This window comes from Neomonachus schauinslandi, chromosome 9 (genome assembly GCF_002201575.2).
Source record: "Neomonachus schauinslandi chromosome 9, ASM220157v2, whole genome shotgun sequence".
Lineage (NCBI taxonomy): Eukaryota > Metazoa > Chordata > Mammalia > Carnivora > Phocidae > Neomonachus > Neomonachus schauinslandi.
In genome coordinates, this window is record NC_058411.1 from 34,541,411 (window position 1) to 34,557,318 (window position 15,908).

Consider the following 15,908-nt stretch of genomic DNA (forward strand, 5'->3'; position numbering starts at 1 on the left):
ACATACTTAAAATGGTTAAATGGTAATTTTTATTTTATATATACTTTACCACAATAAAAAGGACAAAATATTATATTACTTTATGAATGACTTGCCCAAATAATATTTCATAAATGTACAATCACAGAATTCTAATAGCTCTTAACATTAAATTATTAAGAAAAAAAGGAGTTAAAAAATAAACATCCAGTTCTATACGTATCTGGTTTCTTAAAAAACAAGTAAAAACAAAACAAAACAAAAAAACCTTGAAGAAACAAAGTTATTTTGACTTCAGCAATACCAATAATGCATGCATTTATTCTAATTTTGCAAATCCTTTGCCTTACAACAAAAATACTTAAACATAGTGATAATCAACATACCCATATGTTTTAACATTCACACATAATTTCATCTCCACTTTCTCAGCAGAAGCTTGTCTGCACTTAAATGTTTTTGCAGTTCAGTTTTGATTCTATTTTCTTTTATCTTTTTCCTTGCAGGTAAAAACTAGGCATGCAAAGACTATTCCCTACTTTCTTCAACATTTTCAAGGCAGTTAACAAACAATCTAATAAGAAATATAGCATGTCAAATAAATGATAAACTGGGAATTCTTGAAAGTGATTAACATTCTGTATGGTAAATTATTTCCTAACCTTTGGGAAATGTTTAAGAAAATAAGTTAAAATTTACATTCATCTCAACATATACAAAAGCTAACACAACTGCTACAAGACACAAAGGCAATGATATTTTTGCTAATTATAAAAATGATTCACATTCAAACAAACCTAACTGAAATTCATGAAACTATATAACATTCTTAAAAATACAAACTCCCGGGCGCCTGGGTGGCTCAGTTGGTTAAGCGACTGCCTTCGGCTCAGGTCATGATCCTGGAGTCCCGGGATCGAGTCCCACATTGGGCTCCTTGCTCGGCGGGGAGTCTGCTTCTCCCTGTGCCCTTCCCCCCTCTCATGCTCTCTCTAATAAATAAATAAATAAATCTTAAAAAAAAAAAATACAAACTCCCTAGTTCAATACAATATACCACACATACCTCAATTTCTATTCTATGATGTCAAAGAAATTATATTGATTTAATACAGTTAAATTCAACAATACTGATATAATTTGTAACTCATTTAACATGATTCATTTATGAGACTCGACCTTAATTTACCAACTAAATTTTAATATTGGTTAATTAATTATTTCTCTGGTAATTACCAAACTAGGAAGTTTTCAGTACTGATTAATTTTCCAAGATCTGCCCACAAAACTATTATTGTATAATGAAATCTCACTTAAAATGAAGTTACCTAAGATAAAAAGAATAAAAGCAAAGAGGTATATTCAAGTGTTTGACTTCCTTAGTACCCTATGCATATTCCTTCTAGAGGTAGCTATTTCAAGTGACAATAAATCCTTTGATCCATAATTTCCCTACTTTCCCAATGAATTACATTAAGCAAAAATTAAGTAAACTATTGTAGAGTCCTCCCATTAAAACAAAAACAAAAAAAACAAAAACTAGAGATGTGTTTTTCCTTATTATGTTCTTCTTAGTATATATTCCTAAAAATATATTGTGGATCTGTGTCCAAAAGATCTATCCAGCAAAACTCACATATTTATATAAGTTTTTAGCACCTTAACATTCACATTCAGATTCAACAAAAATTTCTTAAGACTACACTAGGAACTGAATTCCAACCACAACTTTATAAAATGGGTGTTAATGATCTCATGTTAAAGGAAAATGAGGCTCAGAAAAACAAAATAATTTGATCTCACAATCAGTAACTAGTGAATTCAAGAGGTGGAACCCAGATAATCTTGATGCCAAAAGGAAGGAGGAAGAGAAGTAACACTTGTTCTGTGTCAGACATGACCCAGGCACTTGGCACATATTTTGTCATTTAATTCTTACAACTGCTTTATAAGATAGGCACAATCTCCATTTTGAAGATGAAGAAACTGAGGTAAGAAGTGATTTGACTTGATCAAGGTTTGTACAGAAAATAGGCAGCTAAGACAGGACAGAAACCCTGGAATTATACATTGATAGATCTGTCCTCAAACCATGATTGTGATCCAAGGAGGGAAGTTTATTTGATGTGTCGTTTTCTTTTTGTTTTTTTTTCTTTTTCTTTTTTTTTTTTTTAAGAGAGAGAGTATGTGGTGGGGAGGGGCAAAGGGAGAGAATCTCAAGCAGGCTCCATGCCCAGCACAGGGCTCAATCTCACGACCCTGAGATCATGACCTGAACCAAAACCAAGAGTCAGATGCTTAACCAACTAAGCCACCCAGGCACCCGTTTTCAGTTTTATTTCTTTGTTTTTCTATAGAAAGGGGAACAAATTTTACCAAATCCATTTTAATAAGATTTCTAATTCCTTTAGAGAATGGTATCTCTGCTGGTAATCCCTGTAAGGTCACTATCATGAGTCTACCAGGCAGACAAAAGATAACAATGATACAGCATTTAGCATGCAAATAGATGTCAACCCAATATGAATCCAATAATCCAATAGGAAAACACTGAATGCCTTTTGTCATTAGAATAGTTTTGCTAAGAATCAGACCCTCTTGAACCAGGTGCCAATTCTTGAAACACTACTTTGAGCAACAAAGAAAGAGAATTAAAGTTTAGAGAAAGAAGGTGAAATACTACTCCCCATTCTACCCAATACTCCTACATTCCACTAATGTAAACCTATGATCCTACTCCCCACTAGCATAGCTCTACAGGACAGCAAGAGCAGGGAGAAAAGGCTGGTCTCAGAATGGGAAAGAAACACCACCATTTCAAATATAAAATCAAATCTAAGTCATTTTCATCTCTCCTTAAGGAAGTTCAGCAATGTATCACTCAAAGTATCTGTCTTCTACTAGCCTATAAAACCGTCTGAAATCCAGTTAGAATATTCTCTTTCTTTACAAAATCTCACCTGTCCTTTTTCATCTGCCTCTGTTCTTACTCAAAATCTACTCAAAAATTAATAAAGCAGTCAGACATCTAGAGCTCTATTATTCAGGAGCAAAAGTCAATAATTATCAAATACTGGCCAAGGCACGAAGGATTCATATTTCAGAGTAATTTTCAAATTTTGCTACACAGGACGAAAGAGTTGTATGAAATATTCTTAGTAGCTAATGAATGAGAGAGTGCCAGGTAGGTTTCATTTATAAAAGTACATAACTCACATACACTCATTCATTATACCAAACTTGAGGCCAGAAAAATGTAAGTATCACAATAAAATCAAAGTTCTAAAATTCTTACCCTAGAATATGTAAGAGGTAGAGGGGAGGCAGGTGATAATTTGTTGTATTTTTTAAAATGAGTCCTCATCTTTCTTTTCTCTGATCTTGTTTATGATGCAAATCCTACAGGAAACAAATTAAAGTCTAAAATGAACTCTGAAGTTTCTGAATAATACCATTTTCATTCTTTTTTTTTTTTAAGATTTTAAGAGAGTGAGTGTGCGCACAAACAGGGGGAGGAGCACAGGGGGAAGGAGCGGGAGGGGGAAAGAATGGAAAGAATCTCAAGCAATCTCCCCACTAAGCACAGAGCCCGAGACGGGTCTTGATCTCATGACCCTGAGATCATGACCTGTGCCAAAACCAAGAGGAGGACACTTAACTTACTAAGCCACCCAAGCGCCCCATTTTCATTCTTGAGATGAATGTGTATTCTGCTGTTGTTGGATGAAGTAAACTACAAATGTCAATTATGTCTGGTTGATTGATGGTGCCGTTGAGTTCAAGTATGTCCTGATTTTCTGCCTGCTAGATCTGACCATTTTTAAGACAAGAGTGTTGAGATACCAAACTATAATCGTGGATTCATCTATTTTTCTTTTTGCAATTCTCTCAGTTTTTGCCTCACATATTTTGAGAGCTTGTTTGGAGGTTCTAGCAGGGGAGCGCAGCTACTCGTATACCCTTGACTGAAGAACGGTCCTCCTCTAACGGGGAAAGTCGTCCTCTTCGACCGAGCGTGCAGCTTCGGGAGGGATGCACATGGAGGGGTGAAGGAGGAAGGGGACACCCGCCTAGCCAGCCAGATCAGCCGAATCAACCCTGGCGATCAATGGGGTGACAGATGTCGCAGCCAGATCGCCCTCACATCCTGCCTCACATATTTTGATGCACATACTTTAAGGATTATGTCTTCCTAAAGATTTGAACCCATTGTCATTATAAAATGCTCCTGTTTACACTTGAAGATTTTCCTTGCTCTGAAGCCTGCTCTGTCCGAAGTTAATAGAGCTACTCCAGCTTTCTTTTGATTAGTGTTAGTATGGTATACACTTCTCCAACCTTTTATTTTTATTCTGTATGTGTCTTCACATTTGAAGTGGGTTTCTGTTGACAACATATAGTTGAGTCTTTGATCCACTCTTGACGGTCTCTTTTAACTGAGTATATTTAGACCACTGGCATATACCTGATACACTGATATACCTGGATTGATATCTACCCTATTTGTTACTGTTTTCTATTCATTACCCTTGTTCTTTGTTCCTATTTATATCTTCCACTCTTTTTCTTTTGTGGTTTTAACTGAGGATTTTATGAGATTCCATTTTCTCTCCCTTCTTAGCATGTCAATTATACCTCTTTTTTCACTTTCTTTGTTTCCCTGGAGTTCACATTATACATTTACAACTAATCCAAGTCCACTTCATGGGTAGTGAAATACAAGTACCTTATAACAGAATATTCTTAATTCCTCCTTCCCAACCCCTGTATCATTGCTGTCACTCATTTCACTTATATTTAAGATACACTCGTTGAATACACTGTTGATGTTTTAAACAAATTATGTTATCTGTTAGTCAATTAAGAAAAATAAAAGTTATTTTAAAGTTATTCAGAAGTTATTTTAAAGTTATTTCCCTTCACCTAATCTTTCTCTAATGGTCTTCCCTTTTTTAATGTAGATCCAAGTTTCTGGCCTGTACAATTTTCCTTCTCTGAAGAACTTTCAATATGTCTTACAAGGCAAGCCCACTAGCAAAAATTTTCTACATTTTTGTTATCTGAGAAAGTCTTTATTTTCCTTCTTTTTTTAAGGATAATTTAGCAGGATACAGAATTCTAGATTGTCCAATTTTTCTCCCAACACTTTAAGTATTCCACTCCACTCTTTTCTTGCTTGCATGATTTCTGAATAGAAGTCAGATGTAATTCTTACCTTTGCTCCTCTATAGATAAGGTGTTTTTTCCCTTCTGGCTTCTTTCAAGATTACTTCCTGTTTGATTTTTTGCAGTTTGATTATGATATGCCTAGGTGAAGTTTGGGGGACTTACCTTGCCTGGTGTTCTCCAAACTTCCTAGATCTGTGGTTTGGACCCTGACATTAATTTGGTGAAATACACCATCATTATCGCTTCAAATATTTCCTCTTCCTTTTTCTCCTTCCTCTCCTTCTAGAATTCCCATTATGCATATATTATACCTTTTGAAATTGTCCCACAGTCCTTGGTTATTTTTTAATTTTTTTTCAGGCTTTTTTCGCTTTGCTTTTTAAATCTTTTTTTTTTTAATTTATCCATTTATTTTATTTTGTTCTAGATATGCATTTGATTATTTTATTAACATATAATGTATTATTTGTTTCAGGGGTACAGGTCTGTGATTCATCAGTCTTACACAATTCACAGCGCTCACCATAGCACATACCCTCCCCAATGTCCATCACCCAGCCACACCATCCCTCCCACCCCCCTCCACTCCAGCAATCCTCAGTTCATTTCCTGAGATTAAGAGTCTCTTTTATGGTTTGTCTCTCTCTCTGGTTTAGTCTTGTTTCATTTTTCCCTCCCTTCCCCTATGATCCTCTGTCTTGTTTCTCAAATTCCTCATATCAGTGAGATCATATGATACTTGGTCTTTCTCTGACTGACTTATTTTGCTTAGCATAATATCCTCTAGTTCCATCCACGTCATTGCAAATGGCAAGATTTCATTTTTTGATGGCTGCATAATATTCCATTGTGCGTGCGCGCGTGTGTGTGTGTGTGTGTGTGTATCACATCTTCTTTATCCATTCATCTGTCGATGGACATCTAGGCTCTTTCCATAGTTTGGCTATTGTGGACATTGCTGCTATAAACATTGGGGTGCACATGCCCCTTCGGATCACTACATTTGTATCTTTGGGGTAAATACCCAGTAGTGCAACTGCTGGGTCATAGGGTAGTTCTATTTTCAACTTTTTGAGGAACCTCCATACTGTTTCCCAGAGTGGCTGCACCAGCTTGCATTTCCACCAACAGTGTAGGAGGGTTCCCCTTTTTCCTCATCCTTGCCAACATCTGTCATTTCCTGACTTGTTAATTTTAGCCATTCTGACTGGTGTGAGGTGGTATCTCATTGAGGTTTTAATTTGGATTTCCCTGATGCCAAGTGATGTTGAGCACTTTTTCATGTGTCTGTTGGCCATCTGGATGTCTTCTTTGCAGAAATGTCTGTTCATGTCTTCTGCCCATTTCTTGATTGGATTATTTGTTCTTTAGATGTTGAGTTTGATAAGTTCTTTATAGATTTTGGATACTAAGTACCCTTCATCTGATATGTCATTTGCAAATATCTTCTCCCATTCTGTCGGTTGTCTTTTGGTTTTGCTGACTGTTTCTTTTGCTGTGCAAAAGCTTTTTATCTTGATGAAGTCTCAATAGTTCATTTTTGCCCTTGCTTCCCTTGCCTTTGGTGATGTTTCTACAAAGAAGTCGCTGCAGCTGAGGTCGAAGAGGTTGAGGATTCCTGTCTCACATTTAGGTCTTTCAACTACTTGGAGTCTGTTTTTGTGTGTGGTGTAAGGAAATGGTCCAGTTTCATTCTTCTACACGTGGCTGTCCAATTTTCCCAATACGATTTGTTGAAGAGACTGTCTTTGTTCCATTGGACATTCTTTCCTGCTTTGTTGAAGACCACAGAGTTGAGGGTCCATTTCTGGGCTCTCTATTCTGTTCCACTGATCTATGTGTCTGCTTTTGTGGCAGTACCACACTGCCTTGATGAGGACAGCTTTGTAATAGAGCTGGAAGTCCAGAATTGTGATGCCACCAGTTTTGCTTTTCTTTTTCAACATTCTTCTGGCTATTCGGGGTCTTTTCTGGTTCCATACAAATTTTAGGATTATTTGTTCCATTTCTTTGAAAAGACTTGATGGTATTTTGATAAGGATTGCATTAAATGTGTAGATTGCTCTAAGTAGCACAGACATTTTCACAGTATTTGTTCTTCCAATCCATGAGCATAGAATGTTCTTCCATTTCTTTGTGTCTTCCTCAATTTCTTTCATGAGTATTTTATAGTTCTCTGGGTACAGATTCTTTGCCTCTTTGGTTAGATTTATTCCTAGGTATCTTATGGTTTTGGGTGCAATTGTAAATGGGATCGACTCCTTAATTTTCTTTCTTCTGTCTTGTTGTTGCTGTATAGAAATGCAACTGATTTCTGTGCATTGATTTTATATCCTGCCACTTGACTGAATTCCTGTATGAGTTCTAGCAGTTTTGGGGTGGAGTCTTTTGGGTTTTCCACATAAAGTATCATATCATCTGCAAAGAGTGAGAGTTTGACTTCTTCTTTGCTGATTTGGATGCCTTTTATTTCTTTTTGTTGTCTGATTGCTGAGGCTAGACTTCTAGTACCATGTTGAATAGCAGTGGTGATAGTGGACATCCCTGCCGTGTTCCTGACCTTAGGGGGAAAGCTCTCAGTTTTTCCCCATTGAGAATGATATTCGCTGTGGGTTTTTCACAGATGGCTTTTATGATATTGAGGTATGTACCCTCTATCCCTACACTGTGAAGAGTTTTAATCAAGAAAGGATGCTGTACTTTGTCAAATGCTTTTTCTGCAACTATTGAGAGGATCATATGGTTCTTGTTCTTTCTCTTATTAATATATTGTATCACATTGATTCATTTGTGGATGTTGAACCAACCCTGCAGCTCAGGAATAAATCCCAATTGGTCGTGATGAATAATATTTTAATATACTGTTGGATCCTATTGGCTAGTATTTAGGTGAGAATTTTTGCATCCATGTTCATCAGGGATATTGATCTGAAGTTCTCCTTTTTGATGGGGTCTTTGTCTGGTTTTGATCAAGGTAATAAGGTAATGCTGGCCTCATAAAATGAGTTTGGAAGTTTTCCTTCCATTTCTATTTTTTGGAACAGTTCAGAAGAATATGTATTAATTCTTCTTTTATTTTAGCGAGAGAGAGTGGTGGGGAGGGGCAGAGAGAGAGAGAGAGAGCCTCAAGCAGACTCCACACTGAGCACAGAGCCCAACACAGGGCCTGATCCCACGACCCCAAGATCACGACCTGAGCCGAAACCAAGAGTTGGATACTCAACCAACTGAGCCACCCAGGTGCCCTTGTTGCTTTTTAATTTTAGAAGATTCTACTGACATATCCTCAAGCTCAGAGAGAATCTTTCCTCAGCCATGTCTGGTCTTCTAATAAGCCCATCAAAGGCATTCTTCATTTCTATTACAGTATTGTTTTATTTCTAGCATTTCTTTTTCTTTCTCAGATTTTCATCTTTCTACTTACATTATCCATCTGTTCTTTCACGTTGCCTATTTTCTTAATTAGAGCCCTTGGCATATTAGTCATAATTGTTTTAAATTCTTGGTCTGATCATTCCAATATCCCTGCTATGTTTGAGTCTGATTCTGATGCTTGCTCTGTCTCTGTAAACTGTGCTTTCTGCTTTTTAACATGCCTTATAATTTTTTTGTTGGAAGCCAGACATGATGCACTGGATAAAAGGAACTGTGGCAAACAGGCATTTAGTAATGTGGGGTAGAAGTGTTCTATAGTCCTATGATTAGGTCTTAGTCTTTTAGTGAGTCCGTGCTCCCAAGTTATGACCTTCACAAGTTCTTCTCAGTCCTCCTGCACCTACCCCCGCCCCCACCCAGACACACACACACACACACACACACACACACACACCCACCCCTTAGGTCGAAGAGGACGGCTAGAGGAGGAACAGGATGGCTGGAACTGGACACTTATCTTCCCCTACATGGAAGGCTAAAGCAGGCTCGAGTTGGGTATTCCCCTTCCTCCAGGTCAGTTAGACTCTGAAAATACCTTAATAGGTTAGACACTGATAAAATAACTTTTCTTTAGGGTAAATCTTAAGAAAAACAGAATGCTTTGGCATATTTCAAAATTATTGCTTTCCCCTTTCCCTGTAGGAAGTACCAGGGCATTTTTCTCTACTACTCACTGTGAAGATATGATAGAACTGGAGTAAAACCATGAAAGTGTGGGATTCCTATGCTCGGGCCTCCCTGGAGTTTCTACCTCAGACTTGTCCATATTGAGCCTCTGGCAATTAGTTAATTACATTTTAGGTTTTTTCCTACCCAGTACTGCGTTCCCTTAGAGGTCTCTGCTTCTATGCTCTGCTAGAGTAAGTTGTCATTCTCCGTATTTGCCTGTCTGTCTCTCCAGTTTGGGGATAGTAGCTTGCCCTGTGACCTCACCTCTATGAAAGATCTAAGAAAGTTGAAATATTTTTCAGTTTGTTCAGTTTCTTACTTACTGTCAGGATAGAGTGATAACTTATATGCCAGACCAAAAACCACTGAAAAATCTCCATTTTCAATTTTTACCTTCACATTTTACTAATTGATAAAGTGATATATAACACTCTTATGCTATTAAGGAGAGAGAGAAAACAGATCTGAATTTGTCTCAACAGCACATAAATTACCTAAAATACGACTGATCATAGAGTTCACCCTATAAGTAATACCAAAATGCAAATTATTAAACAATACACTCCATCCTTTCTTTCTGAAGCAATGAAAACACATAATCAAAAATTATAGGGATCATTTAGATCCTGAATTATTACAAACTAAAACAGCACCTAAATAAAGACCTAAATATTAGATTTCCATAGGAGCTTTTTAAAAAATTTATCAGTAAAAACTGCAATTCACTGGTATCTTTGCTGCTCAATTTGCAGAAAAATAAAGCCTATTTCTTAATTCCTAAAATAGAATGATAATACCTTCCAAACAAACTCAAGTTTTCATATTCTTCCTCTGGAGGAAAAAAAACAGTAAAAAACTAAAATTTGTATGTGAAATTTTACATTTGGATGCCAATTCCCAGCATTTGCTATTGTGGAATTAACCTTTATCAAAATTAATTTACTTAGAAAATCATAGTCCACTGTATAGTGCTGTCTGCTGTTCTTATAACAAGAAATACAGCTAATTTTTTTTCCAAATTACACTGTAAAACAGCTCATTACTCTTTATATTATTGACTTAAATTTTATTCAACTGAGTTTTAACATACTAAATCAAAGGCATGCTGGTTAAAAAAGATGAAAATACTGAATTCACCTTAAGAAATTTGAAAGCATGTTGCAAAGAAGTCCCCAAACGTAACAAGAATGTCAGAATAACCAAACCTAAGGGAACATATTAGCAGTATCTTCACTTCACATAAATGTAACTTTATTATTATTATTTGCACATCTGTGATGTATTAGGTACAACAGACATTCCTGAGCCCTTAATATATTGAACAGATGGTGAACCCTTACAAAATTAGGAACAAGGGTAACATCTTAAAGAATTATTAATAATCTTGCTCTTCAGCCAGAGGAGAGCTACAATGCTGGACAAATACTTTTCCTACGAGGATAATGAGGAATTAGGGTGAAATACATAGGAAATGATTTGTGGATGGTCACAAAAAGCATTGGGAAAAGTGACTACAGTAACACACACACACACACACATATAAGCTCCTAGAAAAAAGATTAATCGACCCAAAAAGAGGTTGTCAATTGAGAATGAAGATGAACACTTGTGAAAGACAGAAAAGAATGCTCTAAAAGTTCCATTCTTAATTTGCTAAACATAAAATATATTCTTGAGACCCCACATCCCTGCAATCCTAAAACAAAGTCAGAATCTAACTAAAACTAAGACTCAGTAATTGGCATAGTTTCTAGCTAAAGTAATAACCAATAAAAATGGAGCCAATTATGTCAGTTCACAAGGGATAAATGAAAACATCAAAAGCAAAAAACAAAAATTAAGACTCTCTCATCCTGAAAAGTGGTTATATATATGTAAAAATAAACTATCAAGGTGAAAATGGCTAAGAGACAAGATACTCTAGCAGATAGAGCACAGAATGTACTCCTGCTCCAAAAAATGTCAAATGATTTTTAGAAAGTCACTGGTTATCTCCAGAACTGAAATAAATGTAGTATCAGTGGAATCTTTTAAGGAAAAGTGATACAGCATCAATAAATAATATAGTGCTTTCTGGGTGAAGGAACACTACCTACCTAAAGAGAAAAGGATTTCTTAACTTTTAAAGAGAAAAATTTGATTAATAAAGTTATTTCAATATTAACTGTGAAAAATGGCTTACCTTCCTTCCACTAGAACATAAGCTGACAAAACCACATGGTATTTCCAAAGGAAGATATTATTGCTTGAATCTGGGTCAGTAAAATTATCACTGTTCAAAATGAGAAAAGAAAGGGGTAACATTAATTATCTACAATTATACGTTTTCTTTGTTGTTAACATGAAACATATCTCACATAAAATCTCACAGGTCATTCAAATGAGATACATGTCCCTAGGTTTGAAATCTCTAGAGATAGCTCCTTTGAAGACTGAAAAAATAGTTTATTTAAATAATTCCTGATCACTAAATGTGAATAAATTTTTTTCCAACTAAAAAAATTTTTTTAATATTTACTGTTCTCACACCACTTTAATTTTTTTCCCCTAACAAAGAACATGGAAGTTCAGCTATACAAAAAGGCTCACACACACACACACACACACACAAATGGGGGGGGCGGATATTCAAACAGCTTCAAGGACAAAAAACATGTTTCACACTAGATCATATTTACAGTTCCTCATCTAGAATTCAACTAACATCCAACTGCAGCAATCAGCCAAGCTTGGCAAATTAAAATAACAGTAATTTTGACAGATTATCTTCTATAAATATTCAAATATGGGCGTTTATGTACATACAAGGGTCTCTATATGCCAATCAAAATGCTTTGTTTAGAACCCCAAAACTGAGTTTTCACCCTTCTTTTTGTAGGAATCCCCTAAATCCTTAACTTTCATTTTAACTCTTTCACCTCAGCTGATAAAGGGGCCAATTATTTCTCTATTCATAGCCTGAATTAAAAATTTACGGATAATATTCATATCAGACAAAAAGAAAGTACCTAGAATCTTTGAAAATCTAAGTCTGTAGAGAAAAAAGGAAAGATCCAGGAATGGGGATGAGGCAGCTGCAGAGAGAGAATCTTGAAGGATAGCGACTAAAAGATTAATGTTTTACACAGGTGACTAGGTATGGCTTGCTAAAGTAAAATCCAAATGTAAAGAGCAATTAACAACTTCATAAATTTGGGCTGCCTTCAAAGTTCGATTAAGATAGACTACCATTTGAGACGCCTGGGTGGCTCAGTCGGTTAAGCGGCTGCCTTCGGCCTGGGTCATGATCGCAGGGTCCTGGGATCGAGTCCACATCGGGCTCCTTGCTCAGCAGGGAGCCTGCCTCTCTCTCTCTCCCTCTGCTTGTGCTCTGTCAAATAAATAAAATCTTAAAAAAAAAAAAAAAAAAAGACTACCATTTATTTGGTGCACCCGGGCGGCGCCGTCTGTTGAGCATCCAACTCTTTGTTTCAGCTCAGGTCCTGATCTCAGGGGTGTGGGATCAGGCTGCCAACTTAACACTGAGTCCGCTTGAGTTTCTCTCTCCCTCTCCCTCTGCCCCGTCCCTCCGCACTCACTCTCTTTGTCTCTGTCTCTCTCAAATAAGTAAATAAAATCCTTTAAAAAATAAAAAGACTGGGGCGCCTGGGTGGCTCAGTTGGTTAAGCGACTGCCTTCGGCTCAGGTCATGATCCTGGAGTCCCGGGATCGAGTCCCACATCGGGCTCCCTGCTCAGCAGGGGGTCTGCTTCTCCCTCTGCCCTCTTCCCTCTTGTGCGCTCTGTCTCTCATTCTCTCTCTCAAATAAATAAATAAAAAATCTTTAAAAAAAAATAAAATAAAATAAAAAATAAAAAGACTACCATTTATTTGGCTCAAGGCAAAACCCTATGCTTTGATGACAAGTTTAAGTATATGAAAGTGTCAAAAGTGGCGGAATGCAATTAGTATGAAATTCAAACCAAAGGCAATTTTTGAAATCCAGAGGTAGCTCTATTTAATCAAGAATAATCGCTCTAATGAAGGCAAGATATCTCATGCATGAATTTATTAATTGTCCTCCTATCCTATCTCCCATTAGTCAGTTCCCCTTAAACATGTATGCAATTACTGAAAAGAACCCAGGAAAACTACAAGTGATAGACATGCCTCTGCATCCAGAACAGACAATGCAGTCAAACAAAATTATGGACAAAAATTCAACCTATTCAGAGGCATATGCCCTTCTGATTCCACCTGTAAAGAAACAGCTATAAATCTCTATTAAGATTGCTCAAAATATTTCTAGAAAGTTAAGCTTGCAAGAAACTCTTCCTTTATGATCACTCACCATTCAACCACTCAAACCCAGGTCCAACAGCAGATGCAAGCCAGACCAGTGGTTTTCAAAGCAGCAAAGGGAGAAGAAAAGTCTAATCTAGGGACCAGTAGCTTTAGCCTCCCATTGGAGCTTGTTAGAAATGCAGAATCTCAGGCCCTATCCAGGGACAGACTGAATCTGAATCTGCATTTTAACAATCCCCAAATAATTCACAGACATATTAATATTTGAGAATCTCTGCAGGAAGAATATTAGAATGAGAGAGAAGGTATAATCTGTGCAAAGACCGGTTCTTACTGCAGGCCATTGTTTGGCCACAAAGCAATCAATTTTTAACCTCTGGTTTAAAAGCATCATTATTCCTCCCACAATCTTTGTATTTTATTTTATTCAAGATTTGATTTATTTTTTTGAGAGAGAGAGAGTATGAACAGGGGAAGGGGCAGAGGGACAAGCAGACTTCCTGCTGAGCAGGGAGCCTAACACAGAGCTTGATCCCAACTGAGCCAGTCAGGCACCACTAAATATTTTTACTTTTAAAGTTAGATGTTTAACCTACTGAGTCACCCAGATGCCCCAATTTTTGTATTTTAAATAAGGGATCTTGAAAAACAGAAACCCCTTAAGAGCCAAAGGAATTAGTATCTAATGATTAAATCTCAGATCCCAAGAAAGGCTGTGACAGAGTTAACTTAGAGCAGGTAGTCCCATCACATGTCCCTGAATCACATGAACTAGATGAGTTAATTTATTTTTTTAAAGATTTTATTTATTTACTTGACAGAGAGAGCAGAAGTAGGCAGAATGGCAGGCAAATGGAGAGGGAGAAGCAGGCTCCTTGCTGAGCAGAGAGCCCGACTTGGGGCTCAATCCCAGGACTCCGGGATCATGACCTGAGCCGAAGGCAGATGCTTAACAGACTGAGCCACCCAGGCACCCCTAGATGAGTTAATTTAATAACAACTCCTTTCATTCCAAATCCTAGACTCTAAGAGCATGCAGCAGTCTCAGTAGCTAAGAAAGAGACCAAGAGACCAAAAGCCCATGCCGTCATGTAACCAGAAGAGGAGAAAGCTGTATGTGCTCATTATTCAGCTCTTGTCTTTTAGCTCCAAATCCACCCTTAAATACTCAGCACAGTGATGCTGAAAATCGACTCTGGAAACTACTTCTTCATGCTGCCAATAAGGGCACTAGAAAGAGAAACTTGCTTTTTCCAGTCAGGGCTGCCCTAGCATAGGCCCTCCACTCCAGCAGCAGCAGCTGGTGACAGCCACCAATTTTTACAGCACTCTCAGAAGTATCAGCAGCAGCCAGGCGGTACTCCCGCCATAAGTTGTGAGCCCCAACTCTACTCCTAAGCCCTTTTTTGTTCTCCCAGTACTGATGGTTGTGGCTTTCTACAATTATTTTCCCTGTGTTACTCTAGTATTTCCCTTTTGTTTTTTCAACCTCCAACACCTGTATAATCCATTCACTATATTAAATTTTCTTGGCAGAAAGATCTAGTGTAGACTGCTTCCCTGTCCAGATTCTAACTGATACATCGTGGCTAGATAGAATAAAATCCAGTATGATCTTGATCACTTTGGAAACTATTTTCTGAAAACATGATAGTCTATGAGAAAATATTTACTGCCTCTCCCTCAAAATTGGTGCAATATGGGAAATGGATGCAAGAAGTATGGAAACACAACTTAAGGAAGTAATATATTGGGGGCACCTGGGTAGTTCAATCAGTTAAATGCTGTTTACACATGAGAATGAATTAGAGTATTTTTTACAAAAATAATAAAATAGTAATAATGATGATGATGCTCAGAACACAATGCCAGAGATCTGATTTAACCAGTCTGAGATGGAGCCTAAGCATATTAAAACAAAACAAAACAGGGGCACCTGGCTGGCTCAGTCAGTAGAGTGAGTGACTCTTGCCCTCGGCGTTGTGAGCTGAATCCTATGTTGGGTGTAGAGATAACTTAAAAATAAAATCTTAAAAAAAAAACCACTCAAGTGTTTTATAAAGTACTGACAGAGGGACTGAGAACCACTTACTGGAACATTCTATAACTTTAATACTCAAGGTATGGCCAAAGGACTTAGCTACATCCAGATTACCAGTGGAGCTTACTAGACAGGTAGCTTCTCAGGTCTTACCAAGAATCTAACAAGATCCCTGAGTAATCTGTATGCACATTAAAGTTTGAAAAAATAAAACATCATTCTGTAACAGTATGAAAAGGGTTTGAGAGTTTGTGTGTTCAAACTCCAACTTAAAAATAACTAAGTTGAATTTTTTTTGTCTTAAACAGTTTTACTTTTTTTTTTTTTTTTA

The 15,908-nt window shown here is 37.0% G+C and overlaps 1 protein-coding gene across 3 annotated transcripts in view; it reads right to left on the minus strand.

The window, feature by feature from the left end:
* FUT8 (fucosyltransferase 8) overlaps window positions 1-15,908 on the minus strand; it is a 327,874-nt gene that overhangs the window by 206,577 nt on the left and 105,389 nt on the right. For 2 of the 3 annotated variants that reach the window (XM_044918090.1, XM_044918091.1), the window contains one exon: window positions 11,435-11,524. The exons of the other annotated variant lie outside the window; for it this stretch is intronic. The gene's annotated coding sequence lies outside the window, so the exon portion shown is untranslated. The remainder of the gene's footprint in view (window positions 1-11,434; window positions 11,525-15,908) is intronic. 3 annotated transcript variants of the gene reach the window in all.